General features: G+C 40.9%; 1 long non-coding RNA gene and 2 pseudogenes across 1 annotated transcript; all 3 read left to right on the forward strand.

The window, feature by feature from the left end:
* The first annotated feature begins 5,404 nt into the window (after positions 1–5,404).
* On the forward strand, positions 5,405–5,997 carry LOC141766046 (uncharacterized). The gene is made up of 2 exons (XR_012593565.1): positions 5,405–5,497; positions 5,537–5,997. It is a non-coding gene; the product is annotated as an uncharacterized LOC141766046 (long non-coding RNA).
* Positions 5,998–8,984: 2,987 nt separating this feature from the next.
* LOC141766040 (UDP-glucuronosyltransferase 2C1 pseudogene) lies at positions 8,985–10,891 on the forward strand (annotated as a pseudogene).
* Positions 10,892–11,424: 533 nt separating this feature from the next.
* LOC141766039 (UDP-glucuronosyltransferase 2C1 pseudogene) lies at positions 11,425–14,694 on the forward strand (annotated as a pseudogene).
* Positions 14,695–17,405: the final 2,711 nt, after the last annotated feature.

Genomic DNA, 17,405 nt, shown 5'->3' on the forward strand with positions numbered 1-17,405 from the left:
TCAGTGAGGTGGCGAATACATGGAATACAGCAACAACTGCATAATACTAAGTATGCACACACAGCAAGGATTGAGGAGAATAGAGATACCACCATGGACTTCCATTTCTCAAAGGTATGGTCTAACCAGTCGTTAATGGGGCTGTTGATACCTGAGTCATCGTGCATCAATTCAGACAGCGTCCGGAGCCCCGCTAGCGCCTTAGTTACAGTCCCGTCCGGCGCTGTATTGTTAGGGATGAAAATACAACTTGAGTCTTGGAACATTGAGCATACACCGCCTTTCTCTGCCAGCAGCATATCTAATGCCATTCTATTTTGGATTACCATCAGTGACGTAGGAGCCATTTGTTCAGCTAGTCCGGCAATTGCATCACGGGTTAGATTAGTCAAACGGAGAACATTATAGTGGATGTAGTTAATGCGGTCAACATTTTTGTTAGGAGTGATAGGGATCAGAGCACTTATTACAGGTATGTTTTCAAAGCCTGCAGCTATTTGGTCAGCTAGTTTATATTCATTAGGGGAGCTACCTCACTACATCATTCTTTATAATCTTGGTTTAGCCTTCCCCCCCTTGTAGCCCACACCTTCCACCCTGCTTCTGAGTGAAAGCATTGTCTATTGTTAAAGAGTTACTTGTGATTAGCTAGTTTTAGCAGAGTGCAGAGGCGAGGATGATAAGTAATGTATCTAAACTAGTACAGTCTGTGCTTTCCCAGGTTATTCAGATTTATCTGAGTACACACAAATTCTACACAAGGGTCATGGTATTTTCTCTCACATTCCCTCCTTTTATCATGAATAACTAAAATGGTAACTGAAAACACGAAAATACATGATGAATTGCATTAAGATAGTAATATGAAATGAAAACATTAAACATATATGATATATATAATATTAAAACATTATAGCTGAAAACATTTAAAATACATGACAAATCACATTAAGAAAGTTTGTACAGAAGAACGAGGACAAGAGAGGTAAACACAAATGCTACAGCAAACGCCACTAGCAGGTTGCCGCACTGCATGATGCTTCTAGTTTGTTTTCCTGCGCGCAACTGAAAAACTTTTATCTGGGTGGTCCTATTTTATACTGGTTTGGGAAAGGAAGTGAAACTTCTCTCTGGTGGATTCTCCCCACCCCCTGGTTTCTTTTTTTATCTATTTTAGCATTTATTCTAAGCAACAAGTTTTAATACAATGTGATATATAATGTTTTTCAAAAACCACCTAGATGAGTCCACCTAAACAACCATGTTAGCCTGATTTAACTGTAAATACAGGCAAGACCTTGTAACCTTCTTTCCCTTATGTGTATCTCATCACAGTCACAGTTTATACAGTATATGAAAAATAAAAAATTATACGTGACCCTCTTTTCACGTAGCCTGGGCTCCTTGTGGGGCTGCCTCCTCTGCTTCAGGTCCTGTCCTGCTGCTGGAGCACTGTGTTAGGTGCCACCAGTTGAGTCCTTTTCCTTCAAGCTGCACAGCTGTTGCAGTTCTGGCCAGAACCTTGTGTGGGCCTGTCCAACGTGGCTCCGACCACTTCCTCTTTAACACCTTCAACCAAAGGTGTTCCGGGGGTCCGGGGTCAGGTCCTGGAACGTCCTCTGTGACAGGGGTGACAGGTTTGTCACCTGTATAGGAGAGAGCTGACACAAGAGCATTAACCTTCAAATAGTATGGTCTGTAACCGAGGTCAGGAAGGGGAGAGGGGTTTTGGGACGGCCCTGGGAAAGGTCGGCCACACGTAAGCTCAAATGGTGTGAGTCCTGTTATTGTGGATGATACACAGTGCCAAATTTGTGTTGTAGTCCCAGAGCCTTTTCAACAGATTGCAGGTCTTTATTTTTGAAATGTGAACCATTATCTGACCTGATCAATTTAGGAAACCCATGTTTCGGAATGTACTCATTCACCAGACATTTAATGACTGATTTTGCGTCCTCTTTTCCCGTAGGGTAGGCCTCCACCCAACGTGAAAATGCGTCCACAATTACTAGGAGGAATCTTTTCCCCCCAGGTTGTATCTAACAGATTTTGTTGGAACTCATCTTGATACGTAAGATCATTATTTCTGTCATAATTCAGAGTGCAGTGGGGAGGATCGGGAACAGGGAGGTAAGGGTGTAGAGCCCTAATCCATGGTTGCCACATGTTGTAAAAGTCAATCAGAGGGTTTCTGTCGGCTAGCAGGGCCCAATATATGTCTGCACAGGGTGGTGGGGCATCAGGTGAGGTATCAGGACTCAACATGCACATGCGATCAGCACTGGAGGGGGAGGAGCACACCATTTCTTCTCCTCTGGGGAAACTCACTATCACAGCTTCTGGTGAACAATGTACAGAAGCCCCCAGTGCTGCCAAAACATCTCTTCCCAGGAGATCACGTGGACAATCAGGTGCATACAAAAAGGGGTGCTCCATCACCTGTCTCCCAAGCCGGACAGGAAGGGGAACAGTAAAAGGCAGTCTTTGTTCAGTGCCGGAAAATCCCAAAACGGAAACATAGTGAGAGGAAAGGGAACACATAGGTTCAGCTAAGGTGGAGTAACGTGCTCCCGTATCCACCATGAACCATCTTCGTTTTCCGTTCACTGTCAACTGGAGACAGGGCTCTGCCAGCCCCTGCCCCTCCATCTCCGTCGGGCACCCCCTATGGGAACATTCCTGGTGTATATGGACCAGGTGGAGGTCCCTGCGCAGAGTACCCGCTGTATGCCTGCATTGGAGCTAGCTGTTGGTTTGGTGGAGTCTGTATTGCTGGCTGATATGACTGCTGTGGAGGCCCTCTCATCTGCTGTTGTTGTTTCTGAGGACAGTCACGTGCCCAGTGATCCGGGTTTCCGCAGATGTTACAACTGCCTCCTCTTGGTTGGGCATACTCCCTCCCCCTGCCTCCTCCTCCTCTCCCTCTGCCTCTATTCCGGCCTTCATGATAAGGGGGCTGCTGATATGGGGCAGCTTGGGAAGGAACATGATACTGGGGTTGATATATAGCCTGTGGCGGGCCCTGCAGTGGATAAGGGTTCTGTGGCGGGGCTGGAGCTGGTGTTAAAATTTGAGCCATCTGGGTATCTTTCTCTTTCCCTCCCTTTGTCAACTGAGCTACCATCTCTTTTAATGACTCATTTTCCTCTTCCTCCTCCATGGTTTCTGCATCCTGATGATGGCAGAAATGTGTTTCCCATCTTGATGATTTTGCCCCTGCCATATCTGGATTCTCTTGCATCTTTCTCTTAACTCCTTCCGAAGCATGTTTTAACAGAGCTATTCTGAACAGAGGCTGCTGTGATTCTTTATCTGGGTTCACCCCCGTAGCCCCCGCCCACTCTGTCTTTGCTCTTTCTATGAACGTGCGTCCACTCTCCCCGTTCTTAATCTTAAACACCAGGCTGTGGAGCTTGCCCGCTGGTATGGGATACTTTTGTCTAATAGCATTACCGAAGGAGGTAGCGTAGGGGTTAAGGGGGCTCCTATCTAACACCTGGGCTGTTCCGGCCGCTGCTTCTAATTCTTTCAGTGCCCAGTCCGAAACCGAGAAACCCAAAATAGCCCTGAGATCGCCCATAGCTAAAGTCTTCCCTCGGGTCTTGTTATACAGGCTCGTGAGCCACACTCCGCCTCCCTCTTGAATTCCTGGGAGGAGCTCACTCAGTGCTTGAATGTCACCTAAGGTGAACGGCTGATATTCGTCTCTACCGTTGCTTTTGGCCACAATGGGAAACATGCCAACACACTGACTCCTCTGTTTGTCACCTTTGTCTTCGTACTTTCCATAAACTTTATGTGACCTAGTTTTGGGGGTGTATATGGTCTCGCCTCTTCGTCCCCACCCTCCCGTCTCCTATGTATCCCTCTTTTGGAGTGCGTTCTCATGGTTCCCTCTATAGTGATAGGAATGTTTTCGTCTTCATCATCATCACCCTCCTCTACTGCTCTACCAGCCTCGTCATCAGCGTCCTCATCTACCTCTCCACTAGTGTGAACATCCTGATACTCTGCACGGGATCTCTCTGTGTCTCTCTCAGTTCTCTGCATCCAATCACTTATGTCTGGACTCTCTGTGTGGGGTTTAGGGGTAGATTGAGCTCTCCTTCTTACGTCTCCATTACGCACGTCTGGTGGTAACATGGCTTGTCCTAACCTGTACTGTTCAGCCTGATCTCTCAGTTCTTCCCTTAGCCTGTCTATTTCTCTGGCTACATCAGACATACTACCCGCCTCTGAGGCTGAACCTGCTCCTTGTTCTTTTTCTATTTCCTCTTCTAGTTCCAAAGTACCACCTAACACTTGAAACAATGGTGCCATAACTTCGTTTGTATAATCACTGTCCTGTGGGGTTGGTACCGGACTAGGGGTAGGAGGAGGATAAGGAGGGGGGTTGGGATGTGGGCCAGGTGGGTACTGCTGATGGAGGGACATGTAATGTGGCGGCTGGCTAGTATGTGGGTTTGGTGGTGGGGGTGCGCTAGGACTGGGTGAGGGTTTCACTAGTGGTTTTGCTTCAGCGGTTTCTGCGTGGATGGCTTTCGTCTGGCTGCCTAAGGCTGATAGTGCAGCCATCTGTATCACATTATATTTTACCAATTTACTTGCCAACTCGTCTTCTTTCTTCCTCAATTTCCTCCTTACAAACATATGTCCCTTTTCTTTGTCTTGTCCTGCTTGCAGCAGCTTTCTATGAACCACCTGTATTAATGCTCTCATCACTGGCATGAATTTGGCTTCACTTCCCGTGGCTGGAAAATGCCCTTCCTTCACTGTCATGTTATACCACTCATCTAGGTCTTGAGTCTCTTTATTTCTAGTCTTGGGATCAAATGTACAGATTACATTGGTCCTGACTTTAACCCATTGCTGTCCAAATGATAAACGGGGAGGCCCACAGCCACCCCGTTCCTCACAGTCTTTGTCAAATTCTCCGTCCATTCTGTCCAGTACTATTTCACACAGGTTTATTCAGTTTATGACAGTAACTAGATTCAGAGTAAATGGGTCGCTATGCCCCTCGCTGTGATCCTACCAACATAAGTTTCTACTGGACACTTTGATGTTCCAGCGATGTTGGCCAAGTATCAACAGTAAGTTTTAATTTTCCTCTGAATACTAGTTATTAATGTACACTCATACAGGCGCTCCAAGCGCTATTTTTACTAAACTCTAACGTCCCAGACGTTACTAAAAGGGCAACTTTCCTCCTTTTAGTTTTCAACACTAAACTCTAACGTCCCAGACGTTACTAAAAGGGCAACTTTCCTTCTTTTAGTTTTCAACACTCAGACGTTACTAAAAGGGCAACTTTCCTCCTTTTAGTTTTCAACACTAAACTCTAACGTCCCAGACGTTACTAAAAGGGCAACTTTCCTCCTTTTAGTTTTCAACACTAAACTCTAAAAGGGCAGCTTTCCTCCTTCCAGTTTTCGTTACTAAAAGGGCAGCTTTCCTCCTTCCAGTTTTTACTAAAAGGGCAGCTTTCCTCCTTTCAGTTTTCACGCTACTAAAAGGGCAGCTTTCCTCCTTCCAGTTTTTACTAAAAGGGCAGCTTTCCTCCTTTTAGTTTTACACGCTACTAAAAGGGCAGCTTTCCTCCTTTCAGTTTTACTAAAAGGGCAGCTTTCCTCCTTTCAATTTTACTAAAAGGGCAGCTTTCCTCCTTTCAGTTTTCAACAGAAAGTCTTTACTTCTGCAACATTTATCACTACAAAGGAGATTCAGCACAACAAGAGAGATAATTTAGAGTAAGCCAATTTGCAGAGTTCGATACAACAGGTTCTGCTTACCTTTAAGATTTCAGGGATCCCTTTCTCTCTCTCGCCGGTCTGTCCGTCCTTTGGACACGCTTCTCAATGCCGAAGATCACGTCGGGGTCACCAATTGAAGGAACTGGCCTTCTACCTCCAAGAGGTCAAGGCCCAGTTACGTGTTGGTTAATCTTGTATGACAAAGAGATTTTCCAAACAGACGGGTTAAAGCATAATAATACAATTTATTCCGAACAATCAATGTTGCATAAGTAAAAATAAAAGAGTATACAGATATCTGGATCCAATCAACGTGTCCCTGACAACATACAGTGCATGGGTCAGTTCGCGAAGTCTGAACCCCGAGCTATCCCTGATCCAGCCTATTCATGGTTTACACAATATTAATATTCATGAGCTTATGGCACGTGATGTTTCTGCTGCATGTCTTCTTCGTTATCTCCTTCTGACTCCTTCCTCTTCTTGACCTTGCAAAAGAAAAACAGCACCTGCCTCCTCCCTTTCCTCACAATCACTCTATTCATAACAAATCCAACAGTCAGGTTATTGTAAGCACTTTTGTAAATAATAAATCCAACATGCTGCACAAAACAACATCTGATCACAGAGCCAGTTTCACTTGATGGCCAACATGTTGAAACTGTGGAACACTTTAAATACCTCGGTACAGTCCTGGACACCCAGGTGAGCTTCTCTGAAAATACAGAGTATATCTTCAAGAGATGCTCACAGCGACTTTATCTTCTAAGGAAACTTAGTGGCCTCGGTGTCAGCCGGCAGATTTTAGAATTAGTGTACAAAACTATTGTTGAGAGGATTTTAACCTTTAACCTTCCTGCCTGGTACGGTCACCTACACTGTAGATAGAAGAATAAACTGTCTAGGATTGTGTCAATGGCAGGCAAAATAGGTGGTAAACCCCAAAAGCCCTTGACTCAACTTTTTACAGAAAGGACGAGGAAGAAAGCGAGGAGCATCCTGGCAGATAGCTCCCATCCTCTCTGCAGCCAGTCGGGAGGCGCTATAGAGCCCCTCTGGCAACTAAACATGTGTTTAAAAAGTCTTTCATCCCAAATGCCATCAATACTCTTAACTCAACACAGTGACTGAGCAGATCTGAGCCACAGACACTGACATGAACTGTTTTTAATGTGTAACATAACCTGTCTCTGTTTTTTACTAACTGCTGTCTGGTTTTTAATGTCTGTTGTTTTCTGTGTTTTGTGAGCTGAAGACAAATTTCCAGCCTGGTGGACAATAAGGTTGTATTGTATTGTATTGATCAGATCATATTGAGGGGCCGTCAGCTTTACAATTTAGTTTGGAGGGAGATTCGGTATCAGTGAAGTCAGTGCATTTTATGAGTAGGCCTTCTGTGACGTTACCTACCACAGGGGTCAGAGGTCACCACTCCTCAATCCCCAAGGATTTTCTTTTCAGTCAAATTTTGAATTTTGACGCATTAATAGATGAAAAGTCAAGTCAATAAACATGATCAATGATAGAGAAGTATGGTTGATCAGCATGTTTGCCAACCTTCAGACATCGTAGTCTAATATGAGGATTAATCAGCCTGAGTTCACTAAAAAACTGAAATCACTAACTTTCTGTATTCTGTTTGGTGGTTTATGATGCTTTTCAATCATTTCTAGTCTATTTGGTAGTGTATGTAATTTAGTTAATTTGTTCGACATCATGATAAGGCTGATTTTTCAACCAGTGGTTATGACATTAATGCCAGCTAGACAGAATAAAGCTCTGTCTGTCATGACAATAGAACTGTACTGAAAGCCTTTCCTTTACTCGGGTGACTCTTTACAGCCGTCTGAAGACAGCAGGTATCTGTTAAATCTACAGTATCTGGAGTGATGAAGTGGCCTTCAGTACAGTACTATTGTCATGACAGACAGAGCTTTATTCTGTCTAGTGAAGGAACTAACCTTCTACCTCCAAGAGGTCAAGGCCCAGTTACGTGTTGGTTAATCTTGTGTGACAAAGAGAATTTCCAAACAGATGAGTTAAAGCATAATGATTCAATTTATTCCGAACAATCAATGTTGCATAAGTAAAATAAAAGAGTTTACAGATATCTGGATCCAATCAACGTGTCCCTGACAACATACAGTGCATGGGTCAGTTCGCGAAGTCTGAACCCCGAGCTATCCCTGATCCAGCCTATTCATGGTTTACACAATAGTAATATTCATGAGATTATGGCACGTGATGTTTTTGCTGCATATCTTCTTCTTTGTTTCTCCTTCTGACTCCTTTCTCTCTTTGACCTTGCAAAAAGAACAGAACGTGCCTCCTCCCTGTCCTCGCAAACACTTCATGCACAACAAATCCAACAATCAGGTTATTTCAGGTCATTGTAAGCACTTTTGTACATAATAAATCCAACACTAGCTGGCATTAATGTCATAATTGCTTGTTGAAAAATTAGCATTATCATGATGTAGAACTACTCGGCTAAAGCCTTCCTAATGGAGTGAAGGGATCAGGTGGAAGTGTCAGGTGTGTTGAAAGGAGTAGCCACATAGTGCTTCTCACCTGCCGACATAAAGAAACAGCCCATAGTAAGAGTGTGAGAGAGAAAATTGTCAATTATGTGAGAGTTCTGTATAACATCTGTAGAGACCCTCCCTGTAATTTATCACACACTTTTTGGATAAAAGACATTCATGTGTTAATGAAAAAATATCTATGTATGTATTTATTTGTGTATTTATTTAGCCTATCTATCTTCTACTGTTACCTCGATCCTGTGCTTAAATAATGTTACACTTTTATAGAATGACCACACTATCTTCTTGGCTTTTATTTTGACATGTTTGCCTTAACTTCCTGGTCACGTGACTGCCGTTCTCAGCTCTTCGATTCAAAAGAGAAAATGACAGAAAGAAACTTGAAGAAACTAAATCGGATCGTTTTTTTAATTTGTTTTTTTCGTTTTTCGTTTGGAAACAAAAAACAAACAGAGCACCACGTGATTCCGTTTTTCAATTCAAAACGAATAATGAGAAAAGGAATTCGCAAAAACAAAAAAACGGCCCGGTTTGGGTTCGTTTTTCATTTTTTGATTCAGAAACGAAAAACGAGAAAACGGCCGTTTTTTCGTTTTTGGTTTAAAACGAAAAAATAAAAAAACGTTTTTTCCTTTCTGAATTCCAAAGGAAAAACGGAATATCCGATGATACCCAGACCGTAAACATGAAAGTACTCATTGAGGAACTGCATGCCAAAGGCCATGAGATCACTGTGGTTCGGGCATCCACTAGCTGGTACATCAGTGAAAAGTCTCCTCTCTACACCTCTGTCACTCTTCACAGCCCTGGTGGATTTGAGAAAAACAAAGTATTTTTGTCTCGACTGATGGAGATCCAGCTTCAGGGTAAGCATGCATCTCTTTGGTCTAAAATTGGGAATCGTATTCAGATCGAGCGGCTGCTTTTGGACCTGTGCTCTCAGCTTCATAAGAAAATGAGTAAAATCGTCATCCAGATGTTTGAAGATGAAAATCTGATGCAGTCTTTTCATGAAGCCAAATATGATGCGGTTTTGACTGATCCCTGGGTAGGTGTAGGGGCAATGCTGGCACGTCGGCTCCAAGTTCCTCTTGTTTTTAATGTCAGATGGACCATTCAAGGTGAAGCTCATTTCCTTCTTGCCCCCTCACCTCTGTCATACATTCCTTACACGGCAACAGGGTTGACAGATAAGATGAACTTCTCTCAAAGAATAAAGAATGTACTGAGTTATATTTTTGGGATGTACACAATGTCATACATCTCAGAAACTCATTACAAACCAGTAGTTCAGAAGTATTTTGGTCCCGATGTGGATTACTCAACGTTTTTCCTGGATGCAGATATATGGCTTATGAGGAATGATTTTGTCTTTGATTATCCACGTCCAACAATGCCAAATATAATCTACATGGCTGGATTTCAGTGCAAGCCCTCAAAGCCACTCCCTGTGGACCTGGAGGAGTTTGTCCAGAGCTCTGGAGACCACGGGGTCATTATAATGTCCTTAGGAACTTTAGTCGGGGAGCTTCCTCAAGACGTTGCTGAGGAGATTGCTGCAGCCTTTGCCCAGCTGCCTCAGAAGGTTGTATGGAGGTATATTGGACAAAGACCAGCCAACCTGGGCAACAACACATTAATGGTCAACTGGCTGCCACAGAACGACCTCTTAGGACATCCCAAAACTAGAGTGTTTGTGGCCCACGGAGGCACTAACGGGGTTCAGGAGGCGATTTACCATGGAGTTCCTGTAGTTGGACTTCCCTTATACTATGATCAGCCTGACAATCTCTCCAGAATCAGAGCAAAGGGAGGAGCTGTGATTGTGGATATTGCCGAGCTTGACAGACACATCTTTGCAGATGCCCTGAAGACAGCTCTTTACAATTCCTCTTACAGGGAAAACATGCAGAGGCTCTCAAGGCTGCACAGAGATCAGCCCATGAAGCCACTGGACCAGGCAGTGTTTTGGATAGAATATGTCATCAGACATAAAGGAGCCCGTCACCTGCAGACACAGTCCAACAAAATGTCCTGGTTTGTTTACAACTCTGTTGATGTCATCGCTGCTTTGTTGGCAGTTGTTCTGCTAGTTACGTTCATCTGCATTTCAATTGTAAGGTTACTGTGGAGATTTATTTTTCTTGGGAAAAAAGTTAAACATGAATGACATGAAAACTTAAACAGATTGGTTCTTGTGGCGGAATTCAAGATTTACCAAACCCAACAATTCTCTGATGTTGTTAAAGTTGACAGCATTAGGAAAAATACCAAAGTACCTTTGCAAAGGTATAGTTCTCAAGCCTTGGGAAATATATTTGAAGGAGACTGCATGTTAGATAGGAAGGGGAGCCAAATCTGAATGGCTTGTTGAATCACATGTTTTCCAATGTAGGCAGCCCACAATAAAAATGACTGGGTTATCTAATTTCACAGTAGGCACTCCAGATACGCATATTTATGATGGCTTTGTGCTTTTTCAGTTTATTAACTGTAAAGGTTTTTTTCTTAACAGACCATAGATTAGGAATGTATGTTATCTAATATATGACTCATGGTTGTGAATATTAATGTAAACATGATCTGAATATGATGATTAAATGCTTTTTGCAAAGTTCTATTGCCTGGTTTGTCATTAAGGAACTAAATATGAATTTCCAGTAAATATTAATGTATTAATTAGAAACAATGCCTTCATTTATTAAAGACAAAATGCTAAATATTTGTCATTTAACATGTTTTTATTTAATTATGACACAGTAAATGCCTACATGACAAAGAAGTACATTTTTCAATTGCATACTATTATTTCACTTTATTTATTGGTTTGATTTGTTTTTATTAGAATTTGTAGACATTTTAAAGCCTCCATATTGGATTAGAGTGTCAGTGTTATTATGGTAAGGATGGCCTCTGGGCGAGGCGAACGGCGTTACCACGTTTTTGCACTCTGCACCTCATGTTACCGCATCTTGGAAAGGGAGGAGTGAGCGGAGGGGTGCTCAGTTGGTTGCAATCTGCAACCACACCACTAGATGCCACAAAATCCTACACACTGTACCTTTAAAGATATGCTGGTGATGTGCTCTTTCAGCAGTAACTTTAGCTTCATAATGCTGCCGCCGGTTGTAGTGATAGTCACGGATATTCACCTCGACAAAAACATGTACACCGTAAGACTAATTTTCTAACATTTCCTAACTTCCAAATTAATCAGCATATTGATATCAACACTGAGAGCAACATGTGGTTTAATATTTATTGTTGTAAAGGACTGTAACGTTAGATTTCTTGTGAAACCCACCAGCTAAATACTGACTAACATTAATGTTAGCTAGCATTAGCATCATAGTTATCAGTTTTATATATATATATATATATATATATATATATATACACGTATAACTTAATGTTTAAAACCCAAGATTGTATCTGAGAAGTATAGTTTTTATGGCTCAGTGTTATTTAAGGACATAGCGTTCCGCAGCTGTGAAAACCTGGTTTATATTACTGCTCTGTTCGGGTAAACATTCATGAGCAATTAACCATTGAACACACAGTCTTGACCTTAGATGGTACAACAGATTAATGTATAATGATTACAATTAAACATTAACTCTTGTTCTTTTATACAGTATATATATACTAACCACTCATGATTTTGCAGAATAGACTAGGAGGTGTATTCACCGCTCTTTCTTTCCATCTGTGGACAAAACCTACCATCTTATCAAATAACTAATACTGTCATTTAACGGACACTTGGAAGTTGGATTGTCTCTCCTGTATCTGTGGATTTGGGTAAATGTTAATAAAAAGTTCTGTTATCTTGTGCATTTTGTTGAAACATGGTCTGTGCAAGTCTTGGTAGTTAGGTGTACTATATGTGAAAAGATTAACAGAAGGTAATGCTTGCAAACCGTTATTGCAACCACCTTATGTTTTAAAATTGTATTTAATTAGTTTTTGTGTTGTGTCTTTTAGCCTCAAACTGTTAACTAAATGAGACCATCTGAGAAGTTTAGAGGGGAAATATCTTTTTGGTAGAACTGTTCAACAAATCTTAGACATCTGAAACATGACATGAGACTCCAGCCACTGTTTAATCTTTAACAATACACTGTATTTTATAATCATATGTTTCTTATGCAAAATTTCTATTTGTAGAAAATAACTATTGCTGTCAAGTAGATAGATAGATAGATAGATAGTAACTTTATTGATCCCGAGGGAAATTCAAGTAATGTAGGGAGTGAAAATTTGGATATTTCCCTGTGAAATGTCGTGGAGAAGAAGAATACAGTAAAGTAGCGAAAAAGTACAATTACCTCAAACTTGTAATCAAGTACAGTACTTGAGTAAATGTACTATTATGATTTTGTATTATGTTATTTTTTGCCACTGCATTTCATGTTATAAGATGACTGTAAACACAAAAACATGTAAACCAGACAGGCAGTACTCTCTTATTAATTTGTTTTTGTGCATTTTTAAGGTCTCTGAGGGACGTCAGTATGAAGGTGCCTCACTCGTCACTGATCACATTTGCTCTACTGTTGATTCAACTATCCTGTGCATCTGGGGGCAAAATCCTGGTCTTCCCAGCAGACGGAAGCCATTGGGTAAACATGAAAGTACTAATAGAGGAACTGCATGCCAAAGGCCATGAGGTCACTGTGGTTCGGGCATCCGATAGCTGGTACATCAGTGAAAAGTCTCCTCTCTACACCTCTGTCACTGTTCTCAACTCTGGTGGATTTGAGAAAAACTACTTTGAAGCCTTTTTGTCTCGACAGCTAGAGATCCGGTTTCAGGATAAGCATGCCTCTTTTTGGTATAAAATCTGGACTCGTATTCAACTCAAACGGCTGTTTGTGGACATGTTCTCTCTGTTCCACAAAGGAATGAGTGAAATTGTTATTCAGATGTTTGAAGATGAAAACCTGATGCAGTCTTTCCATGAAGCCAAATATGATGTGGTTTTGACTGATCCCGGCATCGGTGTAGGGGCAATGCTGGCACGTCGGCTCCAAGTTCCTCTTGTTTTTAATGTCAGATGGACCATTCAAGGTGAAGCTCATTTCCTTATTGCCCCCTCACCTCTGTCATACATTCCTTACACGACAACAGGGTTGACAGATAAGATGACCTTCCCTCAAAGAATAAAGAATGTACTAAGTTATATTTTTGGGATGTACACAATGTCATACATCTCAGAAACTCATTACAAACCAGTAGTTAAGAAGTATTTTGGTCCCGATGTGGATTACTCAAAGTTTTTCCTGGATGCAGATATATGGCTTATGAGGAATGATTTTGTCTTTGATTATCCACGTCCAACAATGCCAAATATAATCTACATGGGTGGATTTCAGTGCAAGCCCTCAAAGCCGCTCCCTGTGGACCTGGAGGAGTTTGTCCAGAGCTCTGGAGACCATGGGGTCATTATAATGACCTTAGGGACTTTAGTCGGGGAGCTTCCTCAAGATGTTGCTGAGGAGATTGCTGCAGCCTTTGCCCAGCTGCCTCAGAAGGTTGTATGGAGGTATATTGGACAAAGGCCAGCCAACCTGGGCAACAACACATTAATGGTCAACTGGCTGCCACAGAACGACCTCTTAGGACATCCCAAAACTAGAGTGTTTGTGGCCCACGGAGGCACTAACGGGGTTCAGGAGGCGATTTACCATGGAGTTCCTGTAGTTGGACTTCCCTTATTCTTTGATCAGCCTGACAATCTCTCCAGAATCAGAGCAAAGGGAGGAGCTGTGATTGTGGATATTGCCGAGCTTGACAGACACATCTTTGCAGATGCCCTGAAGACAGCTCTTTACAATTCCTCTTACAGGGAAAACATGCAGAGGCTCTCAAGGCTGCACAGAGATCAGCCCATGAAGCCACTGGACAAGTCAGTGTTTTGGATAGAATATGTCATCAGACATAAAGGAGCCCGTCACCTGCAGACACAATCCAACAAAATGTCCTGGTTTGTTTACAACTCTGTTGATGTCATCGCTGCTCTGTTGGCAGTTGTTTTGCTAGTAACATTCACCTGCATTTCGGTTGTAAGGTTACTGTGGAGAATTATTTTTATTGGGAAAAAAGTTAAACATGAATGACATGAAAACTTAAACAGGTTGGTTCTTGTGGCGGAATTCAAGATTTACCAAACCCAACAATTCTCTGATGTTGTTAAAGTTGACAGCATTAGGAAAAATACCAAAGTACCTTTGCAAAGGTATAGTTCTCAAGCCTTGGGAAATATATTTGAAGGAGACTGCATGTTAGATAGGAAGGGGAGCCAAATCTGAATGGCTTGTTGAATCACATGTTTTCCAATGTAGGCAGCCCACAATAAAAATGACTGGGTTATCTAATTTCACAGTAGGCGCTCCAGATACGCAAATTTATGATGGCTTTGTGCTTTTTCAGTTTATTAACTGTAAAGGTTTTTTCTTAACAGACCATAGATTAGGAATGTATGTTATCTAATATATGACTCATGGTTGTGAATATTAATGTAAACATGATCTGAATATGATGATTAAACGCTTTTTGCAAAATTCTATTGCCTGGTTTGTCATTAAGGAACAAAATATGAATTTCCAGTAAATATTAATGTATTAATTAGAAACAATGCCTTCATTTATTAAAGACAAAATGCTAAATATTTGTCATTTAACATGTTTTTATTTAATTATGACACAGTAAATGCCTACATGACAAAGAAGTACATTTTTCAATTGCATATTATTATTTCACTTTATTTATTGGTTTGATTTGTTTTTATTAGAATTTGTAGACATTTTAAAGCCTCCATATTGGATTAGAGTGTCAGTGTTATTATGGTAAGGATGGCCTCTGGGCGAGGCGAACGGCGTTACCACGTTTTTGCACTCTGCACCTCATGTTACCGCATCTTGGAAAGGGAGGAGTGAGCGGAGGGCTGCTCAGTTGGCTGCAATCTGCAACCACACCGCTAGATGCCACAAAATCCTACACACTGTACCTTTAAAGATATGCTGGTGATGTGCTCTTTCAGCAGTAACTTTAGCTTCATAATGCTGCCGCCGGTTGTAGTGATAGTCACGGATATTCACCTCGACAAAAACATGTACACCGTAAGACTAATTTTCTAACATTTCCTAACTTCCAAATTAATCAGCATATTGATATCAACACTGAGAGCAACATGTGGTTTTATATTTATTGTTGTAAAGGACTGTAACGTTAGCTATCTTGTGAAACCCACCAGCTAAACACTGACTAACATCAATGTTAGCTAGTATTCGCATCATAGTTATCAGTTATATATATATATACTTATAACTTAATGTTTAAAACCCAAGATTGTATCTGAGAAGTATAGTTTTTATGGCTCAGTGTTATTTAAGGACATAGCGTTCCGCAGCTGTGAAAACCTGGTTTATATTACTGCTCTGTTCGGGTAAACATTCATGAGCAATTTACCAGTGAACACACAGTCTTGACCTTAGATGGTACAACAGGTTAATGTATAATGATTAAAATTAAACATTAACTCTTGTTCTTTTGTTCTTTCCATCTGTGGACAAAACCTACCATCTTATCAAATAACTAATACTGTCATTTAACGGACACTTGGAAGTTGGATTGTCTCTCCTGTATCTGTGGATTTGGGTAAATGTTAATAAAAAGTTCTGTTATCTTGTGCATTTTGTTGAAACATGGTCTGTGCAAGTCTTGGTAGTTAGGTGTACTATATGTGAAAAGATTAACAGAAGGTAATGCTTGCAAACCGTTATTGCAACCACCTTATGTTTTAAAATTGTATTTAATTAGTTTTTGTGTTGTGTCTTTTAGCCTCAAACTGTTAACTAAATGAGACCATCTGAGAAGTTTAGAGGGGAAATATCTTTTTGGTAGAACTGTTCAACAAATCTTAGACATCTGAAACATGACATGAGACTCCAGCCACTGTTTAATCTTTAACAATACACTGTATTTTATAATCATATGTTTCTTATGCAAAATTTCTATTTGTAGAAAATAACTATTGCTGTCAAGTAGATAGATAGATAGATAGATAGTAACTTTATTGATCCCGAGGGAAATTCAATTAATGTAGGGAGTGAAAATTGTGATATTTCCCTGTGAATTATTGTGGAGAAGAAGAATACCGTAAAGTAGCATCAAAGTATAAGTACCTCAAACTTGTAATCAAGTACAGTACTTGAGTTAATGTACTATTATGATTTTGTGTTATGTTATTTTTTGCCACTGCATTTCAAATTATAAGATGACTGTAAACACCAAAACATGTAAACCAGACGGGCAGTACTCTCTTATTGGTTTGTTTTTGTGCATTTTTAAGGTCTCTGAGGGACGTCAGTATGAAGGTGCCTCACTCGTCACTGATCAACTTTGCTCTACTGTTGATTCAACTATCCTGTGCATCTGGGGGCAAAATCCTGGTCTTCCCAGTGGACGGAAGCCATTGGGTAAACGGTCTGGGTATCATCGGATAATCCGTTTTTCCTTTGGAATTCAGAAAGGAAAAAACTTTTTTTATTTTTTCGTTTTAAACCAAAAACCAGAAAACGGACGTTTTCTCGTTTTTCGTTTCTGAATCAAAAAATGAAAAACGAACCCAAACCGGGCCGTTTTTTTATTTTTGCGAATTCCTTTTCTCATTATTCGTTTTTAATTGAAGAACGGAAGTCACGTGGGTTTTTCGTTTTTTCGTTTTAAACCACAAACGAAAAACGGAATCACGTGGTGCTCTGTTTGTTTTTTGTTTCCAAACGAAAAACGAAAAAAACAAATTAAAAAAACGATCCGATTTAGTTTCTTCAAGTTTCTTTCTGTCATTTTCTCTTTTGAATCGAGGAGCGGAGAACGGCAGTCACGTGACCAGGAAGTGAAGGCAAACATGTCAAAATAAAAGCCAAGAAGATAGTGTGGTCATATTATAAAAGTGTATGATTATTTAAGCACATGATCGAGGTAACAGTAGAAGATAAATAGGCTAAATAAATACATACTGTACCTAAAAAAGCCTAATTAATTATATATCCTAGACACCTACACTGTGCCAAAATCATGGAAATTCACAATAATTAGGCCT

The sequence above is a fragment of the Sebastes fasciatus genome, chromosome 4 (genome assembly GCF_043250625.1).
Source record: "Sebastes fasciatus isolate fSebFas1 chromosome 4, fSebFas1.pri, whole genome shotgun sequence".
NCBI lineage: Eukaryota > Metazoa > Chordata > Actinopteri > Perciformes > Sebastidae > Sebastes > Sebastes fasciatus.